The sequence below is a fragment of the Triplophysa rosa genome, linkage group LG12 (genome assembly GCF_024868665.1).
Source record: "Triplophysa rosa linkage group LG12, Trosa_1v2, whole genome shotgun sequence".
NCBI classification, from domain to species: Eukaryota; Metazoa; Chordata; class Actinopteri; order Cypriniformes; family Nemacheilidae; genus Triplophysa; species Triplophysa rosa.
In genome coordinates, this window is record NC_079901.1 from 1,578,133 (window position 1) to 1,596,916 (window position 18,784).

Genomic DNA, 18,784 nt, shown 5'->3' on the forward strand with positions numbered 1-18,784 from the left:
ATGGTCCCCAAGCGTGTATGGGCCCCTGGGCCTGTGCCCATAATGCCCATTGGATAATCCGGCCCTGATTCTATTCTATTTCTATTCTAAACCTGTGAGACGTAAGGAGTAGTGAAGAGGACTCCTCAACTCGCAAAACAATCCTAAAATGGCTGTAACACCAGCAGTCTGCCTTGAAACTTAAACATTTTAGAAAGATTTCATAACAATGAGCTCAACCGTAAAGACTACTGATATCTGCTAACTGTTTATGAGACAGGCAAAATGCTTACAATTAGCTGAACATATACTTTATATATACTTTATGAACATATAGTTTATTTGCAAAAGATAACTCTTTTTTTAAATAATTCAAAAATCATGTTATTTATTGTATTTTTTAAATGTATTGTTACTTAATAAACAACAAACAGTTTGATTAATTGGAATGCTCAATAAAAACTGAAATAAAATAAAAAAATTGCGTTGTCTGTTTTTGAAAATGAACTCTTCACTTGTTGAATTAGTAACTTAGTGTATATTTTATCATCTTAATTTGAATATGGCAACAATTATTATTTTAAATATTTTATTTGAATATTAGTACATTTTTATTTTAAGATCTTAATTTAAATATGTCAGCATGAGACCTCATTCTATGATATTTCTATGAATAAATGACTGACAGAGACCCATCCTCTACCAGCCAATCACTGTGGTCATAGTCAGTAAGCTTGCTGACATCATCCATAGCAACGAGGTCAACCCCGCCCTACCTCACAGTTTAAGATTTCTTTCTGCTCCTTAGTAAAAGTTGCTGTCAGCAGCGTTGTGAATAGTTTTTAAGAGGAAACTCTGAACTAAAAACGTTTACAGCTGTTTAGGAGAACTATTGGTGGTGAGATAAAATGTTTTGTGAATACGGGCCCTGAACAATAAACACTATCAAGTCTTTCATTTTATTGTGAAGCACATCAAATAGCAGTTTTTCACAAAAATGACTCTCCTAATGCCATTGCATGCAAAGCATGCTGGGAACTCTAAATCCACTGTTCAGTTAGTGACATTAACAAAAAGAGCTCATGTAGTCCATCCACAAAATAAAGTAAAGATCCTTCATACAAGTCTAAGTGAGTTGAACATTATAAAATTAAGTTGAATTCACTCAATAATTTGTGCATTTCGAATTCTTGAGATTCTATGAGATTTTTCCTATAATTTTAAACAAAAATTTTGGTTGAAAAAAGAACACATATAGAAATAGGGTGAAGATCATGTGCAAGACTGTGACATAAAAACAGCACAGACACAAGGAGGCAAACAACCAAACCCAGCACATACAAAAGAAGATATGAGAAAAGTTCAGAGATGCCCAAACAGAGTTAGATTGAGTAAATGTTAAATCCACCACAAACAAAACACAAGCAGATGAAAATGAAATCTGTTGATAGTGACCTCTGTTGGTAAAACGACATAACTGCTGCACGTCACACACGGGACAGTAATCCAAACACCTTGTTCTAACCTCCTGACAGCAACAAAAATCACGGTTTCTATTACAATGTCCCTCTCTCTGGTAATGGAAAATGAAGCACATTGCATTGTGGCACACAGTATTTACACCAAATGTGTTCTTTTGTGGATTGTTTGGCAAATGTTGAAGTATTTTTCACGTCTTTTGAACATACAGAAGAACTGGCAGTAGCAGCGTTTGAAAGAGTGAACTCACATTCACATAACTGACATTCATTTCACTTTAACTGCTGTCAATCAAACAACCATAGGCTAAAGGCCTTAACACAACCAACAACAATTTGCAAAGTTTATTCACAATGTCAACCTCTCGGAGTCTGAATTATGTTTCTTGTTCTACCTCGGATATCAATGAACTTTTGGATGGCTATGTCTTTGTTTGCTATATTTAGCCCTGAAATACATTTCTGATTCCCTTTCTCAGGGTCAGGGAATGACCAGCTGACCCTACATTACTCTTGAGAAACTCAAAGATTTGATCCATGTGTGGATATTAATGTCACAGTGAGCTGGCGGATAGAAATGTGTCATGCTCTTAGGTATGTGTGTATCATTTCACTTTGCTTAACATGTAAGGGCAGGGGATATTTTTAGCCTGTCAACACATGGAAGACGAGCAGAGAATGAAACAGTGTTCTAAAGCACAAAATGAGTGCATGTGTAGAAATGAAAACTCGTACGAGCACATGTTTCAGCTGGTGCTTGGTCTTAAGCTCAGTTGTATGTTACGCCCGACAAGTGGGATCCCCGAAGGCACGCCGCACTGAAACAAACATGTATCATGTTTTTAAAAAAAACAAACAAACACGCAGCACTTAACTTAGGAAGTGAGCTTATTATTTTCCAGTGCGCATTACTTTTGACAAGATCTTTGACTCCCTCTCAGAAGCTTTAGGCTGGATCCTCATCAATAACAACAGGTTTCCCTACATTCTCCACCTTCTCGACGACTTCCTCATCATTACACCTCCATCCACACTCAGGACTTTCTACCCTTGTCAAAGTCTTTTCTGAATTAGGCATTCCTCTTTCAAAAGAAAAAACTTCAGGTCCAGGCACCTCCATTGAGTTCTTAGGTATCATCCTAGATTCCATCTCTTTCCAAGCATCGCTGCCTCCAGAGAAAGTATAAGCGCATTTCATTTCACTGCACGCACCCTCACCCCCCAAAATAGTCTTAATTGTTTCTAATTAAATGTTACATTATTAAAAACAGTTTTGCCAAAAATAGATCTTTTTCACTTAGTAACACAAAAACAAACTATTATAATTACCCAATTCTGACTGGCAATTTTGGAAATATAAATTCAAATGTTTATTAGTTTACCAGTCACCTAAACAGTATTTAATAAAATAGGTTAATGCTTTGTGCAAATATCTTATGCAAATATCAGATAAGATGGCATTAACAAATGGCACCCCTTGAGTACACTGTAAAAAAATTAGAGGTAAAATAATAGTGAAATGCATGGCAGCACAGTGTGCCAAAGGTTTACCATTAACAGAAATAACGGTACAACCTGAACTGAGGTCACGTGTTTAAACTGTGAACATAAGAAAACGTGTGTGTCTACCATACTATAAAATAACATGTTTTCACTGTAGTACCAAATGATTCGTCTGTTAAATAAAACAATGACTTCAATTAAAATGGTAAAATGAAAAAACAACAGTATTCAAACTTTAAAAGTACACTGACAAAGCTTTATGTGTGTGTTTACTACTTTTAAATAAGTACTTTGTTAATTGAGTTGTTTACACAACTTCTACTATTATTCTATTTTGTTTAATTGTGTACTAGCAAAGACTATGAGGTGATAAAGTGCACAACCACATGAAGACTCAAAATCCACCAAAAGTGGACAAACCATTGAGCTTTAGCTCTGCTTATATAGAGATGTGCTCTGTGTCTTATACAAAAATATAAAACACCATCAGGGTAACACACGTTACGTGAAAATGATAGTATAAACATTAACTAAACAACTTATAATGTTAAAAAACACTCACATGTACACAGCTGCTAAAACAAATATATAAAGAAACTAAGTGATGAATGAAATACGACATGTTGTGCAGAGTTAAACAGGGAATTGTGGGAAAGTCCTTTACAGTTTTTCACAGTATATGTGAAGGTTATTTACAGTTTAATTCTACAGAGATGTCAGTGTAAAGAAATAGTGAAGTGCACGGCAGTGCAGGGTGCCAAACATTGACCATCAACAGAAATAAGGTCTGTACACTTTGAACTGAAGTGACGTGATCTGAACAAACTGACTGTGGAATTAACAGAGAAATTCTGTAGTTATGACAGAAGTGTTCTGGCAACTAGTGTTTTCTGTAAGAAATCCTCATTAAACTCTACAAACACCATCACCACCTTCACTTAATACAACACCACCTTCACTTTTTTTCTGTTGTGCGTTTACAAAAGATCTTATTGACAATGAACACAAGTTTAGATGATGACGGTTGTTGTTTAGTCACCATTATGCTGATCAGTGTTTGCTTTTACCTTTAGGCTTTCTTTAGCTTTTATGGCTGAAAAAAGCTGAGAGAAAATGATTTCATGTTCTTTCATCAACTACTGGCCTGTCTCCATTCATGTATTTACTGGTTATAAGTGCTTTTGTGATGCTCCCAAACATTACAGTGTTAAGTGATATTATGAAGTACTTTAAAACACATCATGCACATTAAAATTGATAAACCATGAGATACGCAGACATCAAGATTCAGCCTGTTCATCTCAACAATGGTGATAACTAACAAACTATTCAGATAAACGCAGTGCATTCTGGGTACCATCATAGTACACAACTCATCCATGATTCCCAGCATGCATTGCAACATGAAGCTTTTCATTTAATGTCACCACTGTTGAGATTCATACATTGATTATTCATGTCTATGTGTGAAAAACCAGCTCCTGTATTTTCATGTACATTATGTTCTCAAAATCTGTTCATATGAATGTTATCGCAAGAAATCTGTGCTTTCAGCCAAAGCTTAGTCACACAGATATAACAAAAACCCAACAAAAATTTGAATCACATAAAACCAATGCTCAACTAGATGACCATTCACATCATCATCAACCAGCCAAATAAATCTGATAACTTTCTCTTTTCCAGCCCAAAGAGAGATCACAGTATATTAGATCAAGGGCGAAGAGCCCAACTAAAGTAAACACTGATCACATTAATGGTGACTTTAATAACGATGAAACATCAAGTCATTCATGTTCTCCAGCATGTTGATTTGTGAAAGTCCCTGTGAAGCAGAAGTGGTGATTGTCTTCAGTTTTCTGACATATTTCACAATGAAAGTAAATATTGAATGAGGAAGAATAGTGGGCGTGGCTTACGTTTTCTACTGTGATTTGATTGGATGAATAAAAACAACATGTTCTGCTCAAGCCGTCAAACTCACTTCATCAGATAAGATCACCACTAGAGGACAGAAGTGCATTTTCAGATTTCATGATCATTACTTTTGTTTAAAAGAAAACATCGTTTTTTCAGTAACATGGAAAAATGTCAGTTTGGTGTAAATGTATGGTGTTTTATGGAATTATACTATTTAAATAAAAAAATGTGAAAATACTGTTACGTTATACTGCATTTTCCCTGTAAAAGTACATTTATTTTTTACAGTGTATAGATAGCATCTAATTAATATTTACATTTATCACAAAGAACTGTGAATTCTACATGGTGTAAATAGAACATATAAGGCAACTAGTGCATATAGCCGCTGCTAAATTCAACTGGGAAAATATAGACTATATTTGGTGTCTATATTTTATATCTATACAAAAATGTGTGTTTTTAACATATTTTTTACAGTTATGATAAAAATTTGATATGGCTGTGAAATTATAATGGATTTTTCAGTAAAAATACACTTTATCCAACTCTGACAAAAAAATAAACATGAACATTTTTTAAAGGACATGTCAGGTTAACAATACACAACAATTACTTTAATTTAAATGAAATAGACCGTTTTTTCCAGTAACACATTTAATCAGTTAAAGAACAGGCGACATGTACATTAGGTGTCAATGTATGCATTTTTATGGAATTTCACAGTTCTGATTAAAATGAGATGTTACTGTTAAATTCTACAGTTTTTTCTCTGTAAAAATACATTTATTTTTACAGTGTAGTTTATATTAGGCCTACTTTTAATTTGATTGTAATCAGCAATAATTCATTAACAGACTTCCATACACAGCCACTAGATGGCGCATCTATGTCATTCATACAGCGTTTTTCCGCATTAATCCGCATGTAATAAAGGTTTTTGCAAACGCTTCATGTTGCGGTTTTAGTTCATTTAAATGTACGCATTCAGCAGAGACTTCAACGCGTTTCTATTAGACAGTGACAAGATCAGCCATTCGTATGGTTTCAAGCCATTAAATAGGGGAATGACCTATTAAAATAAAAGTCTCTGTATATAGATTATGTTATAATGTTATAATGCATTTCATATAGACTTCTAAACATCCAGACTCGGGATTTTCTGCACAGTAAAACCTCCAGTGTTAAATTAACACTTTTCGTGTTTATATAATTCTCACTCACACAGAGTGTTAAAAAGTAACACTGAAGCAGAGTTAAAGTTAATGAGATAATTAATGTGATTAATGAAGTGATGATTGAGTCATTAATGATGAACACCTGCTGATAACAAACACAATCACTGAAGAAAACATCAACAATGAGAAGTCACCCTAGTAGTGTTTAGTGTTTCCTTTAGTTAGACTCTTAAACTTAAATTCTTTGTTTAATAATTTTTACTTAACTGTAGTAGTGTGTTTTAGAGGCACATTTATAACAGCCAAACAAAATCTTGGCTCATAGCTACTGTATCATCTAATTTGTGATGAATATAGGAAACGTGTCAAATTTAGATTCCATTTTTTTAATTAAATTATGTGCCACGATTATCTAGTAAAAGCTTTTATGAAAGTTACACATTTTCACAGATTAAAGATACTTAATACTTAAATCTTTCAGACATCAAGAATTACCTTATGAATCTATGAATGTATATTTCTATTTTAGCTGCAATGCATGCTGGGAATCATGTATGAGTTTTTACTGTTACCCAGCATGCATTGCAGCATTTTGCTTTCTTTTGTTAACCGTCACCATTGTTGAGATTCATACACTGATTCTTCATGTCTAATTGATTCTAGCAGAGAGAGTATTTTTGTTATAAAATATATCACTGTAGTGCGCCATCTCAGAGTCAGGAATGCTAAAGTAAGTATGTAAATGATAAAACACACCCACATGCAGCGTAACTCCGCCATTGCCGCTCCCAAGCCCGGATGAAAAAGGAGGAGGGTTGGGCGTGGGGTTAGCAACCCCACCCCGGAAAAAACCCAATTGCTACAGAAACGCCATATAGAGAAACAGAGACTTATTTTCTGGAAATGGGGGGAAGATCTTCGACAATTCGTGGACGCATGAAGCTAGGTGGTGAAAGCCGAAAGGAAGCCACTGAGCCGATTCTTCTTTCGAACAGGAGAACACACATCGGCACATGGAACATCAGGACCATGTATGAAACAGGCAAGACTAAGCAGGTAGCTGCCGAAATGAAGAACAACAACCTGATCTTACTGGGCATCAGTGAAACCAGATGGACGCAAGCCGGACAGAGGTGACTGATGACAGGAGAGCTATTGCTGTACTCCGGACATGAAGAGACCGATGCACCACACACGCAGGGAGTAGGCTTTATGCTATTTAGGCAAGCACAGAGGGCACTGATTGGATGGGAGGCGCACGGCTCCAGAATCATCACAGCATCCTTCAGAACAAAACAGAAGAAGGTTAACCTCAGCGTCATCCAGTGTTACGCTCCAACCAACGACTCCTATGAAGAAGACAAGGACGAGTTTTATAACAGGCTGCAGAAAATCGTGGAAACATTATGAGCCAGAGACATTGTCATCCTTATGGGAGATTTCAACGCCAAGGTTGGATCAAATAACACAGGATACGAAAAAGTTATGGGGATACACGGGCTGGGTGTGCTGAATGACAATGGAGAGAGATTTGCGGAATTGTGCGCGATCAACAACCTGATCATAGGAGGTAGCGTCTTTCCTCACAAGCGGATCCATAAAAGCACCTGGGTATCACCGGACGGTGTGACAGAGAACCAGATTGACCACATCTGCATTAGCAAGAAGTTTAGAAGATCCCTTCAGGACGTTAAGGTTAGAAGAGGAGCAGACGTGGGGTCCGACCACCACCTAGTAGTAGCCAGCATGCAGCTGAAGTTAAAAAAGAACTGGATGGTAACAACACCATATAGAGTGAAGTATGATTTCAGCCGCCTAAAGACCACCTGCGTCAGGGAAGAGTTTGAACTTCAGTTGAAGAATAAGTTGGAGGTGCTACATGAGCTGCACGAAGAAAAGGAAAGAAGCAGTATACAGGCCAACTGGCAGATTATAAAAGAGACACTGAGATCATTCTGTCAAGAAGTGGTCGGAACAAAGAAACATCATCATAAAGAGTGGATTACAGTTGATACCTTGGGTAAAATAGAAGAGAGAAAACAGAAGAAATGCGCAATAAACATCAGCAGGACTAGGGCAGCAAAAACCAAGGCCCAAGTTGAATACGCAGAAGCACATAGGGCAGTTAAGAAGAGCATCAGGAAGGACAAGAAAGACTACATAGATGGACTGGCAGATGAGGCAGAGCAGGCAGCACAAAACGGCAACATGAAACAGCTGTACGCCACGACAAAGAAACTGTCTGGGAAGAATAGCAAGCCAGAACGACCTGTCAAGGACAAGGAGGGAAAGACCATCACAGGAATAGCGCTGCAGATGAATAGATGGGTGGAATACTTCGAGGAGCTCCTGAACAGACCAGCACCATCAAATACACCGGACATCAACCCAGCCGACGAAGATCTCCCCATCAGCTGTGACAAACCGACCAGAGAAGAGATCAGGAAAGCCATCACAGTGCTGAAGAACTGGAAGGCTGCAGGACCTGATGACATACCAGCAGAGGCACTGAAAGCAGACCTGAACTCATCAGTGGAAATGCTGTACCCACTCTTCGAGAAGATTTGGGAGAAGGAAGAGGTACCGACTGATTGGAAGGAAGGTTATCTAATTAAGCTTCCAAAGAAAGGTGACCTCAGCAACTGTAACAACTACAGAGGTGTCACACTCCTGTCAGTGCCAGGCAAGGTCTTCAATCGGATCCTCTTAGAGCGGATGAAGGATGCCGTCGATCCACAACTACGAGAGGAGCAAGCTGGCTTCCGGCAGAATCGATCATGCACAGACCAGATTATAATGCTGCGCATTATACTCTAGCAGTCCTTGGAGTGGAACGCATCATTGTACATCAACTTCGTCGACTACGAGAAGGCGTTTGATAGTGTGGATCGAGTGGTTCTATGGAAGCTCCTTCGGCACTATGGCATCCCATCCAAGATGGTAAACCTGATCTAGAGCTCATACGAAGGCATGACCTGCCGAGTGATCCATGCAGGACAGCTCACCACCAGCTTCCGGGTGAACACTGGAGTCCGACAGGGATGCCTGTTATCCCCGCTCCTTTTCCTCTTCGCCATCGACTGGATCATGAAAACTACTACCATCGAACGCAGGAATGGGATTCAGTGGACCTTGTGGAGTCAACTTGATGATCTAGACTTCACCGACGACCTCGCACTCCTCTCCCACAGTCAGCAGCAGATGCAAGAGAAGATCAGTGTGGTGGCTGCCACATCAGCACAGATTGGACTCATCATCCACAAAGAGAAGACTAAGATCCTTAAGACCAACGTCAACAACATCAACCCAATCATACTGGACGGATGTCCCCTGGAGGAAGTGCAGTCCTTCACCTACCTGGGCAGCATCATCGACCAGCAAGGGGGAACAGATGCAGATGTCAAAGCAAGAATTGGTAAAGCAAGAGTCGCCTTCATCCAGCTCAAGAACATCTGGGCTTCCAGAGAGCTGACCTTGACCACCAAGACCCGGCTGTTCAACTCTAACGTGAAGTCAGTACTGCTGTACGGGGCTGAAACCTGGAGGACAACCAAAGTAACCAACAGAAAAATCCAGACATTCATCAACAGCTGTCTCAGAAGGATCCTCCACATTCGCTGGCCGGACACTATCAGTAACACCAACTTATGGGAAAGGACCGGCCAACTTCCCGTAGAGGCAGAAATCTGGAAGAGAAGAAGGGGTTGGATAGGGCACACGCTTCGCAAACCACCAACAAACATCACCAGGCAGGCTCTTAGGTGGAATCCTCAAGGCAAGCGGAAGCGAGGCCGTCCAAGAATCACATGGCGACGCGACCTCGAAGCAGATGCCAATAGGATGGGCTACACCTGGAACCAACTAGAAAGAATGGCCCAGGACAGAAACCTCTGGAGATCTATCTTTGGTGGCCCATACCCCGAGAGGGGTGGAGGGCTTTAGTAGTAGTAGACATGCAGCGTAAGAAAGTCATAATTGTATCAAATACCACCAATAAGTGTACAAGAATATTTAGCTTTGTTTTACTGTTATAAATGTGCATTATTAACAGGGGTGCACATAAGTTTTTCTATCTGGTTCTCAAGAGCATTGCATCATATTGCACATAGTGTGACATATTATATTTACCTATTAAAAATAAAAGTAAAAAAGTAGTTACTTTTTAATGAACAATAAACAAAATAATAAAGTGGGATAATACTATATTTATATTACTTTAAAGTACACTTAAAATACAATGGTAATGTATTTCTTCTTGTTTTTCTTTTTACATTTGTAAATATTAATTTTCAACAACAATTTTGAAACCTAAAACGACAAGGCGGAGCTACCAATACTCCGTTTTTCATCATTTACACCCAGGTCCCGTTTAACACCGGGAACAAACGAGATATCAGTAGATTTAGCAGCATTCAGTACAAACGGAAATCTTATTACATTTAGTCGGTCTGAAACAGTGATTGTACATCAAAAGGTTTCAACCATGTCAGTACGCAAATGAGCGTTCTATCATTAATGACTCAATCATCACTTCATTAATCACATTAATTATCTCATTAACTTTAACTCTGCTTCAGTGTTATTTTTTAACACTCTGAGTGAGAATTATATAAACACTAATAGTGTTAATTTAACACTGGAGGTTTTGCTGTGTGTATACGTTACAAAACGCTGTTCAGTTCTCCACTTAATAAAAAATGACACCACACGCTTTTTTCAGTACCAAAACAGCTCTGTTTGCCGTCTATTTTTCACGCGCTCTCTGGATACATAAAGATAACTGGCAAAATGATGTTCTGAATGAAGCGATCGCTCTGCATTTATGACAAGTGTGTGCCTGACGTAGAGAGCGTAGAAAGGATCCTGTTGGCCTCTTGTATCATCTGGTTAGGCCACAGTGTTAGAAGGGAAGGAATTTATTTGTGATTTTCTTATTTACGGAGTTATATGTGTGTTTTGCTTCTTTCATTTAATGTCGGTATTTCTGACTTTTTCTTCCAAAAGTTTTGACCAAGATAAATTCACCTCAGAACCTTTTGTGTCTGATCATTTTTAGGTCAATTCTACCTTCTCTGAATAATATTTAAAGTTGAATTATTCTTTTTGATTATTTGTTATTAATATTTAATTAAGTAGACCTTGGAACCTTAAGTCAATTTTATTATGTCACAATTTACACTTACTCAATTTTATTGTGTAACTTTTAAGCAATAAAATTGATTGAAATTTTCTCGTTTCTAATAAGTTGCATTTAATTAAAAACATTGCTTGTAATCTGTTGCCATAATTTTATTGAGTAGATCTAAGGTATTACTTTTTACAGTGATGACTAGCCGCACATCCGTAGTCACCGTCACAAATTAAAATAAATTGAATTTTTGCAAAAAAAATTACGGAAATCCTTATTTAAATGGAAAAATCACATCCCTGCAACAGCTGTTAGCCCTCCTTGGCCACAATAACTATGGCATCAGAATAATTCCCCAAGGAAAATTTTTCATTTCCAACCTTCTATCAAAAGCAGCATCAATGATGCTCCCTCCATGATAAAGTCACTTTGGATGAAGCCTGTAAAACAGAGATGCATCTATGGCAACAATTTCTGTCTTCATGGAACTGTATTTCCTTCTTTTATAATGACTACGTCACACATCCAGAAGACATCAAACTGTTCACAGTTGCAGCACCTTCCACTGGCTTCGGCGGCTACTACAACAGGCAGCCACAATCTTCAACTAAATTCGCAGTTGGAAGACCTTTCCCATGATTCATGAGAAGTTATCCTCAAGTGGCATTGCACAGAGTACCCTCTCCGCATACTTGACCGGGTGGAACTGTTTCAAGTCATATCACTCCTTTTACCAGCTTCCGTTCCCTCAAATGGACGTTTGATCTATCTGCAATTTCGTCACTCACGCCCATAACAATCTAAAAATCATAGCATCATCCATTCAGACTTACCTATCTGGGATCAACTTCATCCACAAACTTGCCACCGGCGACCAATGGCACTCTATTTCCCATTCTCACGTGTCCATGCTTCCTACGGAACTCAAGAACCAATCCACATTAGTAAGCACCTACTGTTAACTTCCGACCTTCTGAGTCACTGCATTCAAACGATACGCTTGGGTTACTTGAGCCCTTCAAGTAGACCAAACATTAGAGTGCATGTTTCTACTCGCATTCTTTGGCTTTCTGAGATGCTCAGAATTTGCCCCATCAACATCAGCCTTCAACCCGGTCACTGTATATACAATTTTTTAATATAAATTTTAAACATGGACCTAATGCGTAAAGTGAAAACATTACATTTACTTATTTTATTTATTTGCAATTCATCATGAAAAACCATCAAAGTAATTTTTAAACAAAGCAACTTAGACACGGCATAAACTTAGACACGGACTCCACTCTTCAGCATAGTGGTGACCCACAAAACATTTCACGTCAGAAAAGAAAAATTCCGTAGTTTTTACGGAAAAATACCGGCAGCTGTGGTTGCCAGTAAACTACTGTAAATATATGGGATCATCCTGTTTTTATTCGTCCAATCAATTCACAGCGGAAACCATGAATACTGAAGACGATTGCCACTTCTGCTTCACAGGGACTGCAGCATAACATCCATGACTTGATGTTTTAATGTTGTTTAAAGTCACCATTATTGTGATCAGTGTTTACTTTAGTTGTGCTCTTTCATCCTTCATTTGCTAAACAGTGTTTTTCTTTTGGTTGTTTTGACAGTGTTTTTTTAAAACATAGATTTCACAGCAAATAACATCAAAAAAATATGTGGGAAGATTCTTTTACCTGTTTTTTAGACAGCTTTTGTTTATTCATGATTTTGCTTAGTTTCTCATTGGGTTATTGTTATAACAGTGAATGAGCTTACATTGGAGACCCACATTTCCTGCAACAAACCATTTAAAGAGTCTGCATTTGATTTTTGACTCAGACATCAAGAATCAGTGTATGGATCTCAACAGTGGTGACCAACAAATGAAAAGCTTACTGCCGCAATGCATGCTGGGAGTCATTGATGACTTTTGTACTTTGATGGTACCCAGAATGCATTGTATCTATCTTAAGAGTTTTTTTGGTTGTCACCATTGTTGAGACAAACAGATTTATTCTTGATGTCTGCTAATCCATTTTTCATGTGCATGATGTGTTGTTAAAGACCTTAAAAATATAATTTAATTTCGTACAGTAACACAAAAGAGGTGGACTAAATCAGTGCCTAAACTCTAAAAAAGGTTATGACACACCCAACAAAAAGTGATATGAAATCAATTTTGATTAGTTTTTCCACCTGTTTTAGTTTCAACACATAGTTATAAAAACTAGGAAAAGTCTTAACATAAAAGGCAAAGGGTCAAGATCCCAACTAAAGCAAACACTCATCACCATAATGGTGACTCAACAAAAACCGTCAACATGTAAACTTGTGTTGATTCTCAATAAGAACTTTTATAAACGTACAACAGAAATAAAGTGACAGTGGTGTCTGTAAGTGAAGGTGGTAATAGTTTTTACAAGTTTGTTTTAAACTCCACAAACACTATGTAATTTCACTGTTAATTTTACATACAATTTTACAGTGTTTTTCTGTATTTTTATGGACGTTTTCTGACAACAGGTTTTTTCTGTGAAAACTACAGAATTTCACTGTTAATTTCACGGGCACACTATCCGACATCTCAGCTCATACCCCTGATTCTCTCATATACACCCTTAAGAAAAGCAAGACAGACCAGTTTGGGGAGTCACTTCCCTATTTACATTTTTCGACTGAACTCCTTCCTCAGTCCCTATGAGCCTCTCCAGATACTCCAACCATTCATCTCCTCAAGAGCCACTCTTTCTGGCAGAAAACAGAAAACTGGCCACGAGATCTTGGTTCAGCAGACATTTTCAAAATGTTCTCAGCTCTTCTGGCATATCACCTGAACACTACTCCATTCATTCCTTTCGGATCGGAGCAGCCACAACGTCTGCCAGCATAGGCATCTCAGATGAGACAGTCAGAGCCCTGGGTCGCTTGTCATCCGAAGCATGCCGTTTGTACAGCCGTAATAATCTTAACGATCTCCTTCAAGCCCACATCGGCTCATTCAAATCTTTGGGGGTCTTTGAGCGATCTCTCCTCCCGCCGAGACGAAGCCCCCACTCTGAGTCTCCCTTGACAAGACTCCCCGATCAGCCGGACGAGAAAGCCTCCACATTTTCTCTTCTTGTTATGTTTATCAATACTATAAAATTAAATTACTACACATTACCATTGTGGCGTGGTCCTTGCTCGTGAAGGAATTATAAATAAACGTTTTGGGCCCTCTAGTGAGGAAGCCAGAGCACAACAACATCTTCACTATAGACCTATATGAGCTGCAGGTCTGATGCTTCAGCAGAACACAATCAGTTTCTTTTGTAAAACAAACATTACCGCAGATAATATGGTGTAGAAACTTCTATCCTCTATCATAATACATTTCAACAGTAACAATAATATAACAACAAGACATATTTTTCTGTGCAGGATTATGCACGATTACATCGTTAGGATGTTATAGCTAAAGATTTATAATACAAAAAACGAATGATTAATGAAATGTAAAATTATCCTGTAAAAAGCGAAACTACTATAACTATTATAGTAAAATAAAAATTTTAATCAAATCTACATTTTCTTTAACCTAAACAGACAAAGAAAGAGTTGAGAGGTAGCCGGAGAAAACATAACATGATGAAGCTTGGTTGGCCTACATAGATTTTTATCTGATCCCACCGGCTCGGACCTTCACGTCACTCGACCAACATGGAAATAACCCTTAGAAGTTAAAACACCTGTCATCACATCCAATGCAATCTCATCCAAGTCTCAAATTTGACTCTGTCAGCAGCACTATACACTCTCAGTCATAGTCATCGCATTATACTAAAAGAAAATAATGAATCAACGTTTCTTAGTATCGAGATTCACAAATGTGGACTTGCAGGTTTGTCTTTGAACATTCTGATCTGTAAACATCGTTACTGAATGTGCAAATAGTTGGGACATTTTCCATTGGGTTTCTGATGTGCATTGTCAGTTTTCACTACACTTTAACTTAAATTCAGAAAAACAAAAGGGCGATTGTGGTAAGAGGGCGAAATGTACCTTTAAATTCAAGGGAACTTCTCTTCCTTGTTTCTCATTCATACTGTTTGTTTCTGAGGAGGATTGTGATGAGGGGGTCATCCATTAATAACACATTGTATACAACTCAAAATCCAAGACACTCACTGTTGTTTTGATGTCACAGATGTTGTCAGGAAGTTTGCAGCATTACATCTGGAGTGACGTCACAAAGGAAAGCCATGCCAGGGCTTGTCGTAATGTAAGGGTTTGCCTGTATGAATCCTCCCTTTCCCAGTAACCCCAGCTGACTGTAGCAGCTCTTCAAATCAATCGTTCGCTCCTCTTCCCCTGCTGAGAAAACTGCTGGTGGTCTGGATTTTAACATCCAGCTGCTCATTGTGAAGGAGATCATCATCACAGAGATTGTGGAATTTCCCCATTTCAATAATCTCTGTAATCCCATGAGCAAGACCAGACATTTTGAGGACCAGATGTTTCTTGACATTGACATAAATGGGAATGTCGTGATGTTTTATCAGCAACAATACTCGATGTCAACAGTGCTATTGGTAACAAGACTCAATTCATCATTACTGCATTAGGAAATGACATCGCTGCTGTTCACATGCTTGCAGAGAATTTGGAACATATTTAAGCAACTTTGTGTCCAAAATCTGTGAGTTTGCCTTTCCATGGGGTTGTTTTGTGGTATTGGCCCAAGTAAGAGAGGCCGGCTCTAATGATCCTCAGCTCTCTTCTTGGCAACACTAACAGCGAATGATGTTTCGAATGTGAGTCGCACAAAAACGTACAACTATTAGACAAAATCTAGGCTCAGCCTAAGACATCACACAGACCGTTGGCTGAACGTCTGATGCATATATGGCACACTTTACAGAAAACACTTCGGGGGTATTGAGGTCGTCATCTGATGTCCGGCCAGTCTGGGAGACGTGTGTGTAGCTTTCTTTAATGGTCCACCTGGAAACAAAGCGAACTGTGACAGGTTGTTTACATGTCGGTCGATCTCTCACTTGGACAGTCCCCTGGCCAACCTTTCTGCCATCAGTCTGAAGGTCTGGCTACATGAGACTGGACAAAAGCACCCCTAAACCCAATGTCAACCAAAGCAGATCATAGAGGTATGCAAATTGCCATGAGATTGTCAATATTTGTATGACATTCTGAGAGTTGTCTACACTGTAAAAAAACTAGACGTAAAAATATAGTGAAATGCATGGCAGCACAGGGTGCCAAAGGTTTACCATTAACAGAAATAACGCTACACCCTGAACTGAGGTCACGTGTTTAAACTGTGAACATAAGAAAACCTGTGTCTACCATACAATAAAATAACATGTTTTCACTGTAGTATGAAATGATTTGTCTGTTAAAAAAAAAAAATGACTTCAACTAAAATGGTTGAATATGGTTGAAAAGCAACAGTATTCAAACTTTAAAAGTACACTGATAAAACTTTATGTGTGTGATTTACTACATTTAAATAAGTACTTTGTTAATTGGGTTGTTTATTCAACTTCTATTATTATTCTATTTTGTTTGTGTACAAAGCAAGCAAAGACTATGAGGTGATAGACTGCACAACCACATGAAGACTCAAAAGTGGACAGACCATAGAGCTTTAGCTCTCTTATATAGAGATGTGCTCTGTGTCTCATACACAAACACAAAACACCATCAGGGTAACACACGTAAATGATCGCGTAAACATTAACTAAACAACTTATAATGTTAAAAACACTCACATGTACACAGCTGCTAAAACAAATATATAAAGAAACTAAGTGATGAATGAAATATGACATGTTGTGCAGAGTTTAACAGGGAATTGTGGGAAAGTCCTTTACAGTTTTTCACATTATATGTGAAGGTTATTTACAGTTTAATTCTACAGAGATGTCAGTGTAAAGAAATAGTGAAGTGCACGGCAGCACAGGGTGCCAAACATTGACCATCAACAGAAATAAGGTCTGTACACTGTGAACTGAAGTGACGTGATCTGAACAAACTGACTGTGAAATTAACAGAGAAATTCTGTAGTTCTAACACAAGTGTTCTGGCAACCAGTGTTTTCTGTGAGAAATCCTCATTAAACTCTACAAACACCATCACCACCTTCACTTATTACAACACCACCTTCACTTTATTTCTCTTGTGCGTTTACAAAAGATCTTATTGACAATTAACACAAGTTCAGATGATGACGGTTGTCGTTTAGTCACCATTATGCTGATCAGTGTTTGCTTTTACCTTTACCTAGGTTTTGAGAGTCATCATCTACTGGCCTGTCTCCATTCATGTATTCAATGGTTACCAGACATTACAGTGTTAAATTATATTGTGAAGGACTTTAAAACACATCACGAACATTAAAAATGTCAAAACCATGAGATACGCAGACATCAAGATTCAACCTGTTCATCTCAACAATGGTGATAACTAACAAACTATTCAGATAAACGCAATGCATTGTGGGTACCATCATAGTTCAAAACTCATCAATGATTCCCAGCATGCATTGCAACATGAAGCTTTTCATTTAATGTCACCACTGTTCAGATTCATACATTGATTATTTATGTCTATGTGTGAAAAACCAGCTCCCGTAATTTAATGTACATTATGTTTTCAAAATCTGTTCATATGAATGTTATCGCAAGAAATCTGTGCTTTGAGCCAAATCTCTTTCACACAGATATAACAAAAACCCAACAAAAATATGAATCACGTAATACCAACACTCAACTAGATGACGATTCACATCATCATCATCATCATCATCATCAACCAGACAAATAAATCTGATCACTTTCTCTTTTGAGTGTCCTTCATTTTCCAGCCCAAAGAGAGATCACAGTATATTAGATGAAGGGTGAAGAGCTCAACTAAAGTAAACACTGATCACATTAATGGTGACTTTAATAACAAGGAAACGCCAAGTCATTCATGTTCTGCAGCATGTTGATTTGTGAAAGTCCCTGTGAAGCAGCAGTGGTGATTGTCTTCAGTTTTCTGACATATTTCACAATGAAACTTAATATTGAATGAGGAAGAATAGTGGGTGTGGCTCATGTTTTCTACTGTGATTTGATTGGATGAATAAAAACAACATGTTCTGCTCAAGCCGTCAAACTCACTTCATCAGAGAAAGATCATCACTAGAGGACAGAAGTGCATTTTCAGATTTCATGATCATTACTTTTGTTTAAAAGAAAACATCGTTTTTTCAGTAACATGGAAAAATGTCAATTTGGTGTAAATGTATGGTGTTTTATGGACTTTTACTATTTAAAAAAAAAAAAGTGAAAATACTGTTACGTTACACTGCATTTTACCTGAAAAAATACATTTATTTTTTACAGTGTACAGATAGCATCTAATTAATATTTACATTTATCACAAAGAACTGTGAATTCTACATGGTGTAAATAGAATATATAACACAACTAGTACATGTAGCCGCTGCTAAATTCAACTGGGAAAATATAGACTGTATTTGGTGTCAATGTGTTTTTTTAAATATTTTTTACAGTTATGATAAAAATGTGATATGGCTGTGAAATTCTAATGGATTTTTCAGTAAA